The sequence below is a fragment of the Triticum aestivum genome, chromosome 2D, assembly GCF_018294505.1.
Source record: "Triticum aestivum cultivar Chinese Spring chromosome 2D, IWGSC CS RefSeq v2.1, whole genome shotgun sequence".
Taxonomy (NCBI): Eukaryota; Viridiplantae; Streptophyta; class Magnoliopsida; order Poales; family Poaceae; genus Triticum; species Triticum aestivum.
In genome coordinates, this window is record NC_057799.1 from 603,635,177 (window position 1) to 603,655,785 (window position 20,609).

A 20,609-nucleotide genomic window follows, 5' to 3' on the forward strand; every position below is an offset into this window, starting at 1 on the left:
ACGTCTACAAGAAGAAGGTTGTGTAGTAGACATCACATACCAGTGACACCTTGGTTGATCAGCTGGACTACTCTTTCAACTAGCATGCCAGTCTGCGCCTTCTCCGCAGCAGTCACTTTCAAGGAAGATGGAGTTTGAACACGGTCGAAAGAGAAAGGAGGAAGCCCGGTCGACTGGCCTGGGGTCGCAACGTCCTGGCAGTAGAACCAGGTCGACTGCCAGCGCCTGACCGACTCAGGGAGAGTCATCGGAGGAAAAGAGCTCCTCTTCCTCTTCTGAATGCCCAGACCCCCACACATCTGAATGACATGGGGTTTCTCGTCTTTCGAGTTTGCTTTTTCACAGTTTGGGATCGGATGGTAAAGATGTGCTTGAAAAGACCCCAGTGCGGTCGGCACCCCAAGAAATTCTCACACATGGAGACGAACACAGCAAGATATGTGATAGTGTTGGGAGTGAAATGGTGGAGTTGGGCACCAAAGAAATTCAGGAAACCGAGAAAGAAGGGGTGCAGGGGAAGCGAAAAGCCACGGTCGACGTGGGTGGCGGGCAGGACACACTCACCCGGCCGCGGCTGTGGCTCCGTTTCTCCCCTCGGCAGGCGCACGGGCTTATGGACGATCAGCCCCAGCTCAGCCATATCATCCAAGTCCTCTTGCCGAAGCGAAGATCGGATCCAGTCTCCCTGGATCCAACCCGACGGCAACCCCGAGCGCGACGAAGACCCCCGATTCATTTTCTTGCTCTTCGCCGCCCCCGTCGCCTTCTTCGCACGCTCTAGCACCGCCGTTTTGTCCTTCCCCATGGCGGTGGAGCGACGGCGTCGAGAGTGGTTGGTCTGGGAAAAGCGGAGTTGCGAGAGGAAGAAGAAGGGGAATGGGCACGCACAGTGCAAACGCTTCGGCCTCGCCGATTTTAAAGGCCTACTTCCGAGTGGCTGACGCGTGGGCCCGAGCGATCCTGTCAAATCCCCCCAACAGTTGCGCACGGGATACGTGGCGAAAAAGGTGGCGCGGAAATTGAAAAGTCCTATTTATCTACTCCACTTTCCGCGGAGCGCTCCGCCTGGCGCGCTTCCACCAAAATTTCGAATCCCGGGAAATCCGGGATTCTTTGCAACCGGTCACGCCGAAGATTTCATGTCAAAAATATCATTCGACAGATGCAGTGATCCAAATCAGTCGGCAATTTCTGAATCGATCAAGGCGACTAAAACGAAGCTGAAGTTCTAAACAGCTGACCTCCACTTGAAGACAATGACAAGACAATCAAGATTAAAAGCAAGGTCAACTCCATCCTTCTTTTTCACTCAAACCTCGATTCATTCGGGGGCTAATGATGTGGACACAAACCTAGGGTAGGGTAATAGGCCTGACCTATATGTCCTACCTAAGGTCCTTGTCCTAAGAATGAAGAAGTTCAAGAATCAGAAGAAGAGATCCAGCAAAGGTGTCGAGTGAAATCCACTCGACCTACCATCCACTCAGAGACCCCACTTTATCCAAGTCACTCGACCATCAAACCACTCGACAATAAGAATACCAAAAGCCACTTCGCGCAGCAATGGTCGAGCATTTACTCAGATATTTAATGATCATTTGTAGCACTTCAATACAGGCGTTACCTGTAATGCCACCTCTTTATGTACATTGAATCCTGTGTAACGGAGGGGAGCTGGGGTCCTGGCGCACTCTATATAAGCCACCCCCTTCCTCTGGGACAGGGGTTCGCACACCCTGTAACTCACACGCTTATAATCCAGTCGACCGCCTCCGGGCTCCGAGACGTAGGGCTATTACTTCCTCCGAGAAGGGCCCGAACTCGTAAAACTAGCGTGTACAACTCCTCCATAGCTAAGATCTTGCCTCTACATTCCTACCCCCCTATTCTACTGTCAGACTCAGAACCACGACACTCCCATCATGGACATCTTGAACTTTGAGGTCATGAGTGCGGCAAACTCCTCATTGAAAGCTTTGTTAGGGGAACCAAAGATAATATCATCAACATATAGTTGGCATACAAACAAATCCCCTTTGACCTTCTTAGTAAAAAGAGTGGGGTCGATTTTCCCAATTTCAAACCCTCGATCTTGCAACAACTCGGTGAGGTGCTCATACCACGCACGTGGGGCTTGTTTAAGGCCATATAGCGCCTTATCGAGTTGGTACACATGATCGGGGAAATAGGGATCCTTGAACCCCGGGGGTTGTTTGACATACACCAACTCATTAATAGGACCATTAAGAAAAGTACTCTTCACATCCATTTGTTGCAACTTAAAGTTATGATGAGAAGCATAAGCAATCAACAAACGAATGGATTCAAGGCGAGCAACGGGAGCAAAGGTTTCACCTTATTCGATACCCTCGACTTGGGAGTAGCCTTGTGCTACCAACCGAGCCTTGTTGCGAATGATAATCCCATGAGCATCTTGCTTGTTCTTGAATATCCACTTGGTTCCAATGACATTATGGTTCTCCGTTGGCCTTGGCACCAATCTCCACACCTTGTTGTGCTCTTAGTTGTTGAGTTCTTCATGCATGGCATTAAGCCAATCCGGATCCTCGAGCGCCTCATAGACCTTTTGGGGTTCAACACAAGAAACAAACGCGTGATGTTCACAATAGTTTGCTAATTGTCTACGAGTGCTTACCCCCTTTCTTAAGCTTCCAAGCACATTCGTCAAGAGATGATCTTTAGTAGAGAGCTTGGATGCGATCTTAGCGGCACGACGCTCCAATTCCTCCTCAGGAGAGAGTTGAGGAGCGGTAAGTTGATCATCTTGAGCATCGTCTTGAACTTATTCTTGATCTTGAGCTTGCTCTTGATCTTGAACTTGCTCGGTGGGGAGAACTTGACCTTGGGCATCACTTGGTGGTTCACCACCATCTTGAGGTTGATCTTGCCCTTGATCTTGTTCATTTGATTGAGGGCCTTCACTTTGTTCTTCGGAAGCGTGTGGGTCTTGAGTTGGTGATGGTTCCACTTGAGTGAAACATTGTCCTTCTCCTTCGGCCATAAGGGGTTCCTCAATGGGTAGGATATGACCAACACCCATTCTTCTTATGGCTTGGGGAGGAATTTCATCACCTACATCACAAGTACCACTTTGCTCCACTTGGGAGCCGTTATTCTCATCAAACTCTATGTTACACGTATAAGCATGAGAGTTTGTAGCATAACCAACAAATATGCCCTCATGAGCTCTAGCCTCAAATTTGGACAAACGAATACCTTTCTTGATGATGAAACAGTTACACCCGAACACCCGGAAGTACTTGAGGTTGGGCTTGTTACCGGTGAGTATCTCATATGGAGTCTTGTTCAAGCCTTTGCGGAGGTAGAGCCGATTGGATGCATGACACGCGGTGTTGATGGCTTCGGCCCAAAAGTTGTATGGATACTTGAACTCCGCCATCATGGTCCTTGCCGCATCCATCAACGCCCGGTTCTTCCTCTCTGCTACACCATTTTGTTGAGGGGTGTATGGTGCGGAATATTGATGCTTGATCCCCTCATCACTAAGAAACTCATCCAAGGTGTAGTTCTTGAACTCGGTTCCGTTGTCACTTCTTATCGTCAAGATCTTTGCATTGTGTTGGCGTTGAGCTTCATGCAAAGTCAATGATAGTTTGTTGGGTCTCACTCTTCCTCTTGAAGAAGTATACCCAAGTGTATCTTGAATAATCATCCACAATCACCAAGCAATACTTTCTACCCCAAAGACTATCAAAGGATGGAGGCCCAAAGAGATCCAAGTGAAGGAGCTCCAAAGGCCTCTTCGAGTAGATGATAGTCGTGGGAGGGTGAGCCTTCTCATGTAGCTTTCCTTCGATACAAGCACTGCAAGCACGGTCTTTGGCAAAACTAATATTTGTTAGTCCACGGAGATGGTACCCCTTGAGAAGACTTTGCAAATATCTCATATTGACATGGGCTAAACGGCGATGCCAAAGCCATCCCACGTCAACTTTAGCCATTAGGCATGTCGTGGTCTTAGTGGGTCGCTCCGAGAAGTTAATCACATAGAGACCGTTCTCGACATGCCCAACAAAGGCTACTTTAAGAGTCTTGCTCCACAAGAGGGCCACGATATCAATATCAAAGAAAGTGGCAAAGCCCATGAGTGCAAGTTGACGAACGAAAAGTAAATTGTATGCAAGGGAGTCAACAAGCATGGCTTTCTCGATCGTGAGATCATGAGAAATGAAAACCTTGACAAGACCCAATACCTTAGAAGACGAGGCATCACCCCACTCGACATTGGTGGGCATAGATGGAATCTTGTGCACGTCCACCACCAAGTCCTTGCTTCCGGTCATATGATTTGTGGCTCCACCATCGAGCAACCATGACCCCCACCGGAAGCAAACACCTACAAGAGATCAATGCTTGGTTTTAGGTACCCATTTTGTAATGGGTCCTTTGATGTTAGTAACAAGGGTCTTAGGAACCCAAATAGACCATTCAATGTACTCATAAGGAGAACCAACAGATTTAGCATAAACATGCCCATCACTGGCACGGCATAACACATAAGAAGGGTTAAAATCACCCGCTTTGTTGGAAGGAGTGGCATTGCCCTTCTTGACACCACCACCCTTCACATTGTTCTTCTTCTCCTTAGAAGCACCCTCTCCCTCCTTCACAAAAGTTTGCTTGAGAGGAGGAGGTCGTTTGGCCTTGTCATTCTTCTTCTTGTTCTTGGACTTGGGTGCGAACCCAATTCCCTCCTTGGCCACAACTTCCTTTTGATTGCTCAAAAGGTCGTTGAGGTTCTTCTCACCTTGTATGCAAGACACAAGGCCTTTCTCAAGTTTCTCCTTCAACTTTGCATTCACCTCCACAAGATGCACATGCTCACAAATGGGTTAGTAGCATTTGCATTATCAATTAAAACCATATGAGGAAAAGTGGCTTTCTCCTTGGTTAGCTTCACTTGGAGTTGATCATGAGACTCTTTAAGACTAGCATGAATACCCTTCAAGGCCTTGTGAGCCTTGTCAAGTGTACCAAACTCCTCCTTGAGTCTAGCAAGATCAACCTCGAGTTTGGCCTTCTCGGAATTTAGCAGACGAGATACAACAAGAGCATGATCAAGATCTTTCTTTAATTTAGCATGGTCATCGTTGTGTGACTCCTCAAGAGCCAAACGATGACCGTGCTCTTCCTCAAGCGCGTTAGAGAGATCCGATATCTCATCGTCATAGTCATGACTATGCCCCTCCATCTTAGAGATGGTTTCTTTGTGAGCCTCGATCATGTCATTGGCTTCACCAAGTTGTTCCAAGAGAGCAACAAAGTGCTTCTTGAATTTCCCTTTGAGCTTACTCATAAAAGACTCAAATTCATTTTCCTCCTCATTAGACCCCTCACTTTCATCAATGCAATCCGTCAAGGAAGGATTAGTAATGATGGTAGTTTTGATGTTGGGGGTTACCTTGTTAGTGGCTTTGGCCATGAGGCACTTGGCGGTGATGTTCTCATTGGGTGAGTCGAAGAGGGACACCCGTGCGGTCATTGCAATGGCAACGGAGGCCATGGAAACAGACTCATCATCTTCATCACCATCATCATCCTCATTGTACTCTTCTTATGCCACCAACCCCTTGGGAGGAGTCTTCTTGGTGAAGTTATTCTTGTTGGCGAAGGACTTGGCCTTGTCTTTCCGGATGAGCTTGCCACCATTGTCGTCCCTCTTCTCATATGGGCACTCCACAAGAAAGTGGCTCACATTTCCACAATTATAGCAAGTCCTCACACGTTGCTTGCCCTTGGTGCCACTTGAGTTGTTCTTGTTGAAGTTGGGCCTTGAGTTCTTCCTGCTCCAAAATTGCCTTGAAGCGAGAGCTATGTGCTCATGATAAGCATATTTTGTATCTTCGGGGTTACTCTCCTCTTCTTCATCTTCATCCTCTTCTTCCAAACTATCCTTGGCCTTCAAGGCAAGGTTGGTATTCTTTGCTCTTTGAGAATGCAACACCACATTGTCGACGGTCTTGTCCAAGATCCTCATTGACACAAACTCATCCAACACTTCACTTGAGGACAAGGTGTGGAAGTCCGACCTTTGACGGATGACGGAGGACATGGCCTTATGGTAAGGCATCATGGCCTTCAGAAACTTGTGCTTGATCCAATTATCATTCGTATACTTGCTCCCATGATCTCGGAGTGATACCGCAAGGGTGGTTAATCGTCGGTAGAGCTCACGCGGTTCTTCATCTTCGTTCATTGCAAACTCATCGGCTTCATCTTGCACCACTTCATAGTTGGAACATTGAATGCTTGCGCTTCCCTTGTAAATGGAAACAACATGGTGCCATGCTTCCTTGGCCACGGTGAAAGGTCGGAGATGCGCAATGTCTTCGGATGGAATTGCATCTTGGATGATAAAGAGAGCATTTTTGTTGAATTGATGATCCGACGCTTCTCTAGGAGTGAAGTTGCTTGGGTCATGCGGATAGAAACCTTTCTCAATGATTCTCCAAAGATTAGTATTAACATGATTTAAGTGACGTTTAAAGCGATAGACCCAAGAGTCAAAATCCTCATTTTTAACAATCTTAGGAGGAGGACCAACATGATTCAAATGAGTGGAGGGAACCGGTCCTCCATAAGTAGGAGGAGGTTCAACATGGGCAAAGATGCCATTTCCACTTCTACTACTAGGCAAAGGAACTTGTTCACTAGTAGCTTCCCCCTTGTTGGAGTTAGCATCTGTCACCTTGTTAGTGGGATCAACCACTTTCATCGGTGCGGTGGATAATTTAAGGCCTTCTAAGAACTTATTGAACATGCCTTCGACCTCGGTCGTCATGGAGGTTTTCAATGTGTCTAAAGCTGCATTGAACTCCTCACGTGAGACCGAGGATCCCCCATCGGCCGTAGACAAGGACGGAATCACACCGGGGTGCTCCTCCCCACCGTCTACGGTGTCAACCATACTCTTCAGACGACAAAGTCCTTAATAAAGAGACGAGGCTCTGATACCAATTGAAAGGATCAATATAGTTGACTAGAGGGGGGGTGAATAGGAAACTAACAATTTTTAGCTTTTCTTTACCAAATTAAACTTTGCATCAAAGTAGGTTGTCTAGATATGCAACTAGGTGAGCAACCTATATGATGCAACAACACCAAGCACACAAGCAAGCAAGGGATTCAACACAATATAAGCTTGCACAAGTAAAGGTGAGAGATAACCAATAGCGGAGCCGGTGGAGACGAGGATGTGTTACCGAAGTTCCTTCCCTTTGAGGGGAAGTACGTCTCCGTTGGAGCGGTGTGGAGGCACAATGCTCCCCAAGAAGCCACTAGAGCCACATTATTCTCCTCACGCCCTCACACAATGTGAGATGCCGTGATTTCACTATTGGTTCCCTTGAAGGCAGCGACCGAACCTTTACAAACAAGGTTGGGGCAATCTCCACAACTCAATTGGAGGCTCCCAGCAATACCACGGAGCTTCACCACAATGGAATATGGCTCCGAGGTGACCTCAACCGTCTAGGGTGCTCAAACACCCAAGAGTAACAAGATCCGCAAGGGATTAGTGGGGGAAATCAAATTTCTCTTGGTGGAAGTGTAGATCCGGGCCTTCTCAACCAATCCCTAAAGAATCAACAAGTTTGATTGGCTAGGGAGAGAGATCGGGCAAAAATGGAGCTTTGAGCAACAATGGAGCCTGGGGAGGAAGAGATAGTCCACTTGGGGAAGAAGACCACCCTTGTATATGAAGGAAATATGCCCTAGAGGCAATAATAAAGTATTATTTATTTCCTTATATCATGATAAATGTTTATTATTCATGCTAGAATTGTATTAACCGGAAACATAATACATGTGTGAATACATAGACAAACAGACTAGTATGCCTCTACTTGACTAGCTCGTTAATCAAAGATGGTTATGTTTCCTAGCCATAGACATGAGTTGTCATTTGATTAACGAGATCACCTCATTAGTAGAATGACGTGATTGACTTGACCCATTCCGTTAGCTTAGCACTCGATCGTTTAGTATGTTGCTATTGCTTTCTTCATGACTTATACATGTTCCTATGACTATGAGATTATGCAACTCCCGTTTACCGGAGGAACACTTTGTGTGCTACCAAACGTCACAACGTAAATGGGTGATTATAAAGGTGCTCCACAGGTGTCTCCAAAGGTACTTGTTGGGTTGGCGTATTTTGAGATTAGGATTTGTCACTCCGATTGTCGGAGAGGTATCTCTGGGCCCACTCGGTAATGCACATCACTATAAGCCTTGCAAGCATTGTGACTAATGAGTTAGTTGCGGGATGATGTGTTACGGAACGAGTAAAGAGACTTGCCGGTAACGAGATTGAACTAGGTATCGAGATACCGACGATCAAATCTCGGGCAAGTAACATACCGGTGACAAAGGGAACAACGTATGTTGTTATGCGGTCTGACCGATAAAGATCTTCGTAGAATATGTGGGAGCCAATATGGGCATCCAGGTCCCGCTATTGGTTATTGACCGGAGACGTGTCTCGGTCATGTCTACATAGTTCTCGAACTAGTAGGACTCCACACTTGGTGCGCCCCCTCCTAGGGCCGGCCTCCTCCTCCCTTGCTCCTTTATATACGGGGGCAGGGGGCACCCCATAGACACAAAAATTGATCCTTGAGATCTCTTAGCCGTGTGCGGTGCCCCCCTCCACCATATTACACCTCGAGAATACCGTTGCGGAGCATAGGCGAAGCCCTGCGTCGGTGGAACATCATCATCGTCACCACGCCGTCGTGCTGACGAAACTCTCCCTCAACACTCGGCTGGATCGGAGTTCGAGGGACGTCATCAAGCTGAACGTGTGCTGAACTCGGAGGTGCCGTGCGTTCGGTACTTGATCGGTCGGATCGTGAAGACGTACGACTACATCAACCGCGTTGTGTTAACGCTTCCGCTTTCGGTCTACGAGGGTACGTGGACAACACTCTCCCCTCTCGTTGCTATGCATCACCATGATCTTGCGTGTGCGTAGGAATTTTTTTGAAATTACTACGTTCCCCAACAGTGGCATCCGAGCCTGGTTTTATGCGTTGATGCTATGCACGAGTAGAACACAAGTGAGTTGTGGGCGATATAAGTCATACTGCTTACCAGCATGTCATACTTTGGTTCAGCGGTATTGTGAGATGAAGCGGCCCGGACCGACATTACGCGTACGCTTACGCGAGACTGGTTTCACCGTTGCGAGCACTCGTTGCTTAAAGGTGACTGGCGGGTGTCTGTCTCTCTCACTTTAGTTGAACCGAGTGTGGCTACGCCCGGTCCTTGCGAAGGTTAAAACAGCACCAACTTGACAAACTATCGTTGTGGTTTTGATGCGTAGGTAAGAACGGTTCTTGCTAAGCCCGTAGCAGCCACGTAAAACTTGCAACAACAAAGTAGAGGACGTCTAACTTGTTTTTGCAGGGCATGTTGTGATGTGATATGGTCAAGACATGATGTGATATATTTTGTTGTATGAGATGATCATGTTTTGTACCGAGTTATCGGCAACTGGCAGGAGCCATATGGTTGTCGCTTTATTGTATGAGATGCAATCATCATGTAATAGTTTTACTTTATCACTAAGCGGTAGCGATAGTCGTAAAAGCAATTATTTTTGCGAGACGACAACGATACTACGATGGAGATCAAGGTGTCGAGCCGGTGACGATGGTGATCAAGCACGGTGCTTCGGAGATGGAGATCACAAGCACAAGATGATGATGGCCATATCATATCACTTATATTGATTGCATGTGATGTTAATCCTTTATGCATCTTATCTTGCTTTGTTTGACGGTAGCATTATAAGATGATCCTTCACTAAATTATCAAAGTATAAGTGTTCTCCCTGAGTATGCACCGTTGCGAAAGTTCTTCGTGCTGAGACACCACGTGATGATTGGGTGTGATAGGCTCTACGTTCAAATACAACGGGTGCAAAACAGTTGCACACGCGGAATACTCAGGTTAAACTTGACGAGCCTGGCATATAACAGATATGGCCTCGGAACACGGAGACCGAAAGGTCGAGCGTGAATCATATAGTAGATATGATCAACGTAGTGATGTTCACCATTGAAGCTACTCCATCTCACGTGATGATCGGACATGGTTTAGTTGATATGGATCACGTGATCACTTAGAGGATTAGAGGGATGTCTATCTAAGTGGGAGTTCTTAAGTAATATGATTAATTGAACTTAAATTTATCATGAACTTAGTCCTGATAGTATTTTGCAAATTATGTTGTAGATCAATAGCTCGCGTTGTTGCTTCCCTGTTTTATTTTTGATATGTTCCTAGAGAAATATTATGTTGAAAAATGTTAGTAGCAAAGATGCGGATTGGATCCGTGATCTGAGGATTATCCTCATTGCTGCACAGAAAAATTATGTCCTTGATGCACCACTAGGTGACAGATCTATTGAAGGAGCAGATGCAGACGTTATGAACGTTTGGCTAGCTCAATATGATGACTACTTGATAGTTTAGTGCACCATGCTTAACGGCTTAGAATCGGGACTTCAAAGACGTTTTGAACATCATGGACCATATGAGATGTTCCAGGAGTTGAAGTTAATATTTCAAGCAAATACCCGAGTTGAGAGATATGAAGTCTCCAACAAGTTCTATAGCTAAAAGATGGAGGAGAATCGCTCAACTAGTGAGCATGTGCTCAGATTGTCTGGGTACTACAATCGCTTGAATCAAGTGGGAGTTTATCTTCCAGATAAAATAGTGATTGACAGAATTCTCTAGTCACCATCACCAAGTTAGTAGAACTTCGTGATAAACTATAGTATGCGAGGGATGACGAAAGTAATTCCTGAGCTCTTCGTGATGCTGAAATCGACGAAGGTAGAAATCAAGAAAAACATCAAGTGTTGATGGTTGACGAGACCACTAGTTTCAAGAAAAGGGCAAAGGGAAGAAGGGGAACTTCAAAAAGAATGGCAAGCAAGTTGCTACTCAAGTGAAGAAGCCCAAGTCTGTACCTAAGCCTGAGACTAAGTGCTTCTACTGCAAAGGGACTGGTCACTGGAGGCAGAACTGCCCCAAGTATTTGGTGGATAAGAAGGATGGCAAAGTGAACAAAGGTATATTGGATATACATGTTATTGATGTGTACTTACTAGTGTTTATAGCAACCCCTCGGTATTTGATACTGGTTTAGTTGCTAAGAGTAGTAACTCGAAACGGGAGTTGCAGAATAAACAGAGACTAGTAAAAGACGAGGTGACGATGTGTGTTGAAAGTAGTTCCAAGATTGATATGATCATCATCGCACACTCCCTATACTTTCGGGATTAGTGTTGAAACTAAATAAGTGTTATTTGGTGTTTGCGTTGAGCATGAATATGATTTGATCATGTTTGTTGCAATACGGTTATTCATTTAAATAAAAGAATAATTGTTGTTTTGTTTACATGAATAAAACCTTCTATGGTCATACACCCAATAAAATGGTTTGTTGGATCTCGATCGTAGTGATACACATATTCATAATATTGAAGCCAAAAGATGCAAAGTTAATAATGATAGTGCAACTTATTTGTGGCACTGCCATTTAGGTCATATTGGTGTAAAGCGCATGAAGAAACTCCATACTGATGGGATTTTGGAATCACTTGATTATGAATCACTTGATGCTTGCGAACCATGCCTCATGGGCAAGATGACTAAAACGCCGTTCTCCGGTACTATGGAGAGTGCAACAGATTTGTTGGAAATCATACATACAGATGTATGTGGCCCGATGAATATTGAGGCTCGTAGCAGGTATCATTATTTTCTGACCTTCACAGATGATTTGAGCAGATATGGGTATATCTACTTAATGAAACAGAAGTCCGAAACATTTGAAAAGTTCATATAATTTCAGAGTGAAGCAGAAAATCATCGTAACAAGAAAATAAAGTTTCTACGATCTGATCGTGGAGAAGAGTATTTAAGTTACGAGTTTGGCCTTCAGTTAAAACAATGTGGAATAGTATCACAAATTCATGCCACCTGGAACACCATAGCATAATGGTGTGTCCGAACGTCATAACCGTACTTTATTGGATATAGTGCAATCTATGATGTCTATTACCGATCTACCACTATCGTTTTGGGGTTATGCATTAGAGACAGCTACATTCACGTTAAATAGGGCACCATCAAAATCCGTTGAGACGACGCCTTATGAACTGTGGTTTGGCAAGAAACCAAAGTTGTCGTTTCTTAAAATTTTGGGGTTGCGATGCTTATGTGAAAAAGTTTCATCCTGATAAGCTCAAACCCAAATCGGAGAAATGTGTCTTCATAGGATACCCAAAGGAGACAGTTGGGTACACCTTCTATCACAGATCCGAAGGCAAGACATTCGTTGCTAAGTATGGATCCTTTCTAGAGAAGGAGTTTCTCTCGAAAGATGTGAGTGGGAGGAAAGTAGAACTTGATGAGGTAACTGTACCTGCTCCCTTATTGGAAAGTAGTTCATCACAGAAATCTGTTCCTGTGACTTCTACACCAATTAGTGAGGAAGTTAATGATGATAATCATGTAACTTCAGATCAAGTTACTACCAAACCTCGTAGTTAAACCAGAGTAAGATCCGCACCAGAGTGGTGCGGTAATCCTGTTCTGGAGGTTATGTTACTAGACCATGACGAACCTACGAACTATGAAGAAGCAATGGTGAGCCCAGATTCCGCAAAATGGCCTGAGGCCATGAAATCTGAGATGAGATCCATGTATGAGAACAAAGTGTGTACTTTGGTTGACTTGCCCGATGATCGGCAAGCCATAGAAAATAAATGGATCTTCAAGAGGAAGACGGACGCTGATAGTAGTGTTACTATCTACAAAGCTAGACTTGTCGGAAAAAGGTTTTTGACAAAGTTCAAGGTGTTGACTACGATGAGATTTTCTCACTCGCAGCGATGCTTAAAGTCTGTCCGAACCATGTTAGCAATTGTCGCATTTTATGAAATCTGGCAAATGGATAAACAATACTGCATTCCTTAATGGATTTATTAAAGAAGAGTTGTATATGATGCAACCAGAAGGTTTTGTCAATCCTAAAGGTGCTAACAAAATATGCAAGCTCCAGCGATCCATCTATGGACTGGTGCAAGCATCTCGGAGTTGGAATATACGCTTTGATAAGTTGATCAAAGGATATAGTTTTATACAGACTTGCGGTGAAGCCTGTATTTACAAGAAAGTGAGTGGGAGCACTACAACATTTCTGATAAGTATATGTGAATGACATATTGTTGATCGGAAATAATGTAGAATTATTCTGCAAAGCATAAAGGAGTGTTTGAAAGGAGTTTTTCAAAGAAAGACCTCGGTGAAGCTGCTTACATATTGAGCATCAAGATCTATAGAGATAGATGAAGACGCTTGATAAGTTTTTCAATGAGTACATACCTTAACAAGATTTTGAAGTAGTTCAAAATGGAACAGTCAAAGAAAGAGTTCTTGCCTGTGTTACAAGGTATGAAATTGAGTAAGCCTCAAAGCCCGACCACGGCAGAAGATAGAAAGATAATGAAAGTCATTCCCTATGCCTCGGCCATAGGTTCTATAAAGTATGCCATGCTGTGTACCAGATCTATTGTATACCCTACACTGATTTTGGCAAGGGAGTACAATAGTGATCTAGGAGTAGATCACTGGACAGCGGTCAAAATTATCCTTAGTGTAATAAGGATATGTTTCTCGATTATGGAAGTGACAAAAGGTTCGTCGTAAAGGGTTACGTCGATGCAAGTTTTGACACTAATCTAGATGACTCTAAGTCTCGGTCTAGATACATATTGAAAGGGGGAGCAATTAGCTAAGAGTAGCTCCGTGCAGAGCATTGTAAACATAGAAATTTGCAAAATACTTACGGATCTGAATGTGACAGACCCGTTGACTAAAATTATCTCACAATCAAAACATGATCACACCTTAGTACTCTTTGGGTGTTAATCACATAGCGATGTGAACTAGATTATTGACTCTAGTAAACCCTTTGAGTGTTGGTCACATAGAGATGTGAACTATGGGTGTTAATCACATGGTGATGTGAATTATTGATGTTAAATCACATGGCGATGTGAACTAGATTATTGACTCTAGTGCAAGTGGGAGACTGAAGGAAATATGCCCTAGAGGCAATAATAAAGTATTAGATATTTCCTTATATCATGATAAATGTTTATTATCCATGCTAGAATTGTATTAACCGGAAACATAATACATGTGTGAATACATAGACAAACAGAGTGTCACTAGTATGCCTCTACTTGACTAGCACGTTAATCAAAGATGGTTATGTTTCCTAGCCATAGACATGAGTTGTCATTTGATTAACGAGGTCACCTCATTAGGAGAATGACGTGATTGACTTGACCCATTCCGTTAGCTTAGCACCCGATCGTTTAGTATGTTGCTATTGCTTTCTTCATGACTTATACATGTTCCTCTGACTATGAGATTATGCAACTCCCATTTACCGGAGGAACACTTTGTGTGCTACCAAACGTCACAACATAAATGGGTGATTATAAAGGTGCTCTACAGGTGTCTCCAAAGGTACCTATTGGGTTGGCGTATTTCGAGATTAGGATTTGTCACTCCGATTGTCGGAGAGGTATCTCTGGGCCCACTCGGTAATGCACATCACTATAAGCCTTGCAAGCATTGTGACTAATGAGTTAGTTGCGGGATGATGTGTTACAGAACGAGTAAAGAGACTTGCCGGTAACGAGATTGAACTAGGTATCGAGATACCGACGATCAAATCTCGGGCAAGTAACATACCGGTGACAAAGGGAACAACGTATGTTGTTATGCGGTCTGACCGATAAAGATCTTCGTAGAATATGTGGGAGCCAATATGGGCATCCAGGTCCCGCTATTGGTTATTGACCGGAGACGTGTCTCGGTCATGTCTACATAGTTCTCGAACTAGTAGGACTCCACACTTGGTGCGCTTCCTCCTAGGGCCGGCCTCCTCCTCCCTTGCTCCTTTATATACGCGGGCAGGGGGCACCCCATAGACACAACAATTGATCCTTGAGATCTCTTAGCCGTGTGCGGTGCCCCCCTCCACCATATTACACCTCGAGAATACCGTTGCGGAGCTTAGGTGAAGCCCTGCGTCGGTGGAACATCATCATCGTCACCACGCCGTCGTGCTGACGAAACTCTCCCTCAACACTCGGCTGGATCGGAGTTCGAGGGACGTCATCGAGCTGAACGTGTGCTGAACTCAGAGGTGCCGTGCGTTCGGTACTTGATCGGTCGGATCGTGAAGACGTACGACTACATCAACCGCGTTGTGTTAACGCTTCCGCTTTCGGTCTACGAGGGTACGTGGACAACACTCTCCCCTCTCGTTGCTATGCATCACCATGATCTTGCGTGTGCGTAGGAATTTTTTTGAAATTACTACGTTCCCCAACAGTATAGTGGGAGAAAAGATCCAACCATTATCTACTTACTCGGCCCGCGACATGCGGTACTACCGCACCAAATCACGGTACTACCGCAAGGCATTGCGGTACTACCGCAAGGCATTGCGGTACTATCGCTTGGTGGTGCGGTGCTACCGCTCATGCGACAGTACTCAGCCAAGGTCTTGTAGCGTGGAAGCTATGAGCGGTAGAACCGCCGGAGCGGTACTACCGCGCACCCTTGCGGTACTACCGCGATGCAAGTTTTGACTAGGGCTGGGAAGATCCGGACAAAAATAATACATCCGTGGCTACTTCCGCTGAGTTCCAATATGTGCAAAAGTCCGGCACGATACTACCGCTCAAGGGGAGCGGTACTACCGCGTAGGGTGCGGAAGTAAAAAAGAAGAAACTTTACTTCTGCCCCTACATCCGCTCATGCCACAACGCTGGGCTAGAGGTCACGGTACTACCGCGATCCAGGAGCGGTACTACCGCTCTTGCTGTACTACCGCTATGCTGGCCGGTACTACCGTGGCCAACTATGGTACTACTGCTCCCTTGAGCAGTACTACCACAAGCCACAGAACCTGCGCACTCGAAGGCCTTCACAATTGCAAAGACTCGAAGGAAGACAGATGGTGGTCCAAAGATGCGGGGAAAGGTGGTGCAAAAGAACAGACGTGTACGTGATGATCTCACCCAAACCTTTCCGAAGCGGACCCCCTCTTAATAGTATGGCTTTCCTACGACTCAAGTCCACCGAAAAAAAAGTAGAGAAATGTCGTCTTTGAAATGCTCTGAGGGGCACCGAATCGTCTTGTGCCTAGTCACAAGTTATCTGAAATGCTCAATGCACACGATTAGTCCGCAAAAGCATTGTCATCAATCACCAAAACCACATAGGGGGAAATATGCCCTTACAAATACCAAAGAAACTTGGAGATCCAGGAGTACCAACTATACCATGCTCCATTAAAAGAAACTATGTTAAAACCGCTTTGTGTGATCTTGGAGCCGGTGTTAGTGTTATGCATTTCTCTTTATATCGTAGACTTGAATTGAATAAGTTGACACCTACTGAAATCTCCTTTCAAATAGCTGATAAATCAACTGCTATACTCATCGGTATTTGTGAGGATGTGCCTGTTGTGGTTGCAAACGTTACTATTTTAACGGACTTCGTTATTCTTGATATCCCCGAGGACGACAGTATGTCGATCATCCTTGGTAGACCCTTTTTGAATATTGCAGGGGCTGTCACTGATTGCAACAAAGGCAATGTCACTTTTCATGTTAATGGTAATGAGCATACGGTACACTTTCTGAAGAAACAACCTCAAGTTTATAGTATCAATTCTATTGGAAAATTTTCACCTGTTACTATTGGAGGTTTGGAATTCCCTCTTCCTACTGTCAAAAAGAAATATGATATTCTTATTGTTGGGGACGTTCATATCCCCGTTGAGGTAACCTAGTATTATTCGAAAGTTCTCCGATTTCATGTCATTCGGAAGAAGAATGTTAATAAGACTTGATCAACCTTGTTAATGGATTCCTTTTAATGAGCATGAGATGGATGAATTTAGAATGCACAACTCTCTGTACCCATCTTTTACTTTCTGTTATTTAGTTTAAATAAAAGCAAAAATAGTATATTATGTCTGTTTTCTGAATTATCCATTTAATAAAAAATGTCCCAAAAATAAAAGTTCTCCAAATGCCTTGAAAATTATACATGAATTTTTATAGAATATTTTAGAATTTTTGGTGCAAAGAACACACTAGGGGGCCTCACCAGCTGGCCACAAGGGTGGAGGGCGCGCCCCCTGACCTTGTGGACCCCACATGGCCCCCCTCCACTTATTCCAACACCCATCCACTCCTTCTTCCTCAAGAAAAAATCACTCCATTGCTCAAACTCGTGTTCTTGCTCATCTTGCTGCCATTTTTTATCTCCTTGCTCGAAGCCCCATTCACAAAACTGCTTTGGGGGATTGATCTTCGGTATGTGACTCCTCCAATGGTCCAATTAGTTTTTGTTCTAGTGCTTTATTCATTGCAAAAAAAATGTTGTTGTGGTGACCTTGTTCTTGAGCTTGCATGTCACATTTATATGGTCCAAAGTAGTTTTAATGCATGATATAGCCTCTAGGCAATTGTAGGAGTAGTTGCTATCAATTTTGTTGAGTTTGGTTCACTTTAATTTTGAGTCACTAAAAATTTCAGAAATTTTCAGAGGAAGAAAATGTTAAGGAGATTGTTGAGAGGTTCCTTGAGCCTTGGTTCGAAGGAAAAGGAAAATGAGGAGAAGGAAGAGCCCAAGTATAATCTTCCTCGTGCCGTGGAAATTTGTCCGTGTGAATGGCCATGTGATGAATTCTTACAAGCAGTCGGGATTTATGATGATTTGTATTATTTGGCTGAGAATGCAGGCATCACTGACTTCCTCCGTGACCAGTGTAATCAGTATCTCCTACTCACTAATACTTTTGTGCAAAATTTTCATTTTCATGCTAGGAGCTCACCACCCTCGGTAGACTTTCACTTATATGATGAATACAAAGAAATGACGCTTTGTGACTTTTGTGAGGTTTGTAAATTACCTTATGAGGGTGGCATCGAGGAACCATGTCCCAGTGATGTGGAAGGTGATAACCCACAAGTATAGGGGATCCCAACAGTTTTCGAGGGTAGAGTATTCAACCCAAATTTATTGATTCGACACAAGGGGAGCCAAAGAATATTCTCAAGTATTAGCAACTGAGTTGTCAATTCAGCCACACCTGGATAACTTAATATCTGCAGCGAAGTATTTAGTAGCAAAGTAATATGGAAGTAACGGTAACAGTAGCAAAAGTAATATTTTTGGGTTTTGTAGTGATTGTAACAGTAGCAACGGAAAAGTAAATAAGCGAAGAACAATATGTGAAAAGCTCGTAGGCATTGGATCGGTGATGGAGAATTATGTTGGATGCGGTTCATCATGTAACAATCATAACATAGGGTGACACAGAACTAGCTCCAATTCATCAATGTAATGTAGGCATGTATTCCGAATATAGTCATACGTGCTTATGGAATAGAACTTGCATGACATCTTTTGTCCTACCCTCCCGTGGCAGTGGGGTCCTAATGGAAACAAAGGGATATTAAGGCCCCCTTTTAATAGAGTACCGGACCAAAGCATTAACACATAGTGAATACATGAACTCCTCAAACTACGGTCATCACCGGGAGTGGTCCCGATTATTGTCACTTCGGGGTTGCCGGATCATAACACATAGTAGGTGACTAATGACTTGCAAGATAGGATCAAGAACTCACATATATTCATGAAAACATAATAGGTTCCACTACAAAAAAATACACTTCCGTGATGATACGTGTTTGTCACAGTAGGTCGCGTTTTTTGTCATGCATGTACATCCATGACGATTTTATGACAGAATCAAGATAGTCATACCTGTGCTGTCGTAGAAGTGTTCCATGACATTACCAAAATTATCATCACGGAAGTGTCCACTTCCATGACGATAAATCGCGCGTCACAGAAGTGCTTTCGTCAAGGGTGACCGACACGTGGCATCCACCGTAACGGAACGCCGTTAAGCTATCGGGTCGGATTTTGGATCCGATAACCCGTTAACAGCCCTGACCAATGGGAAATTTCCACATGTAAAATTCTGATTGGCCGAAGGGAACACCTGTCAGCTCGTCAGTGGGCCAGATGTCGCCCGTCCATTGGAGGAGACATGCCTATGATACGTCGACACGTGGCTGGGCCCAACAGAGGCCCATATAGGTTAAAAAGGTCAGCCCAGTCAAAGGCCCATAGAACTTAATCTGGTACTAGTGGGCCAGCCCAATAACGGCCTGCTTAATAAAGGCCCATTTACGGCCCGAAGCCAGATCTGGGCCGTTAATTGTTCGCCCAATATTTGGGCCCATTTACAGCCCGAAGCCAGATTTGGCCGTTAATTGTTCGCCCAATATTTGGGCCCATTTGCGGCCCGAAGCCAGATCTGGCCCGTTAATTGTTCGCCGAATATTTGGGCCCAACTACAGCCCAGTGACTTTCGACCTGTTAGAGGCCTGATGTAGACATGGGTCCATTTCAGCCCGGTGTGACTTTCGGCCTGGGAATGGCCCGTGCTGCCCATGGGCCATATATGGTCCGACGGGACATCAGGCCCACTAACGGCCCATGCTAAAGGTGGCAACAGTTAAGCCCAACGTGACTTTGGGCCTGTTAAAGGCCTGTCGCGTAATTCGGCCCGTTGATGCCTGTGCTAAGCTTTCGGCCTCTTAAAGGCCCATGATATCAGTGGGCCAACTAAGGCCCGAGATATGTTTCGGCCTGGTAACGTCCCGTGAGCTAATTGGGCCCAAAACGGCCCGGTCTACATTTCGGCCTGCTGAAGGCCCGTCAACGACTAGTGAAAATTGAGGCCCAACATGCATTTTGGCCTGCTAAAGGCCCGTGGTTTCATCTCGGCCGTAACAGGCCAGTACAATATTCAGCCTGTTAAAGGCCCAACGCTACCTGGGCCAAACTAAGCGCTGGGTCGACAAAAGGCCCAACTAAAATATAGGCCGGTGGAAGTTTGGGCCTGGCGCAATGTGTGAAGGCCCCAATCATCCGGGCCCAAGAAAGACGCAGGCCGGCCCAATTGTGGCCCGCTAAAAACCTGGCCCGTTAGAGTCGAATGTTTCGGTCCGGTCGAACTACATCTGATTTTTTTCAGATAGCGAATGATGGCATTAACTAGTAGGAATTAAGAACAAACCTACTCTATACAATAAAGAAATTACGGCATAGTAACTAAGAATAAACCTACACTATACAATAAAGGATTTAAGGTATATTACATCCACCGGGCATTGAAGTTCGCCACCAGTGATCATAAAGTGCAACGAAGAAGCAGATTACAAAAACTGGGCACCATTGCAGCGTAACAAAATAATACTGAACCGAGACCACTTCCAAGACAGTTCAAGAAAGGTTAGCCTTGCGGGGGAACTGCTGCGCAAGCTGCTGAGCAAGGCTGTGAGACCGGCCTAGCATGTCGGTCATAGCTTCCAGGTGTAGCTGTTTAGCGATGAGGTTCTCATTGGTGTTCTCCGCAATCTTTCTTAGAGATAGGA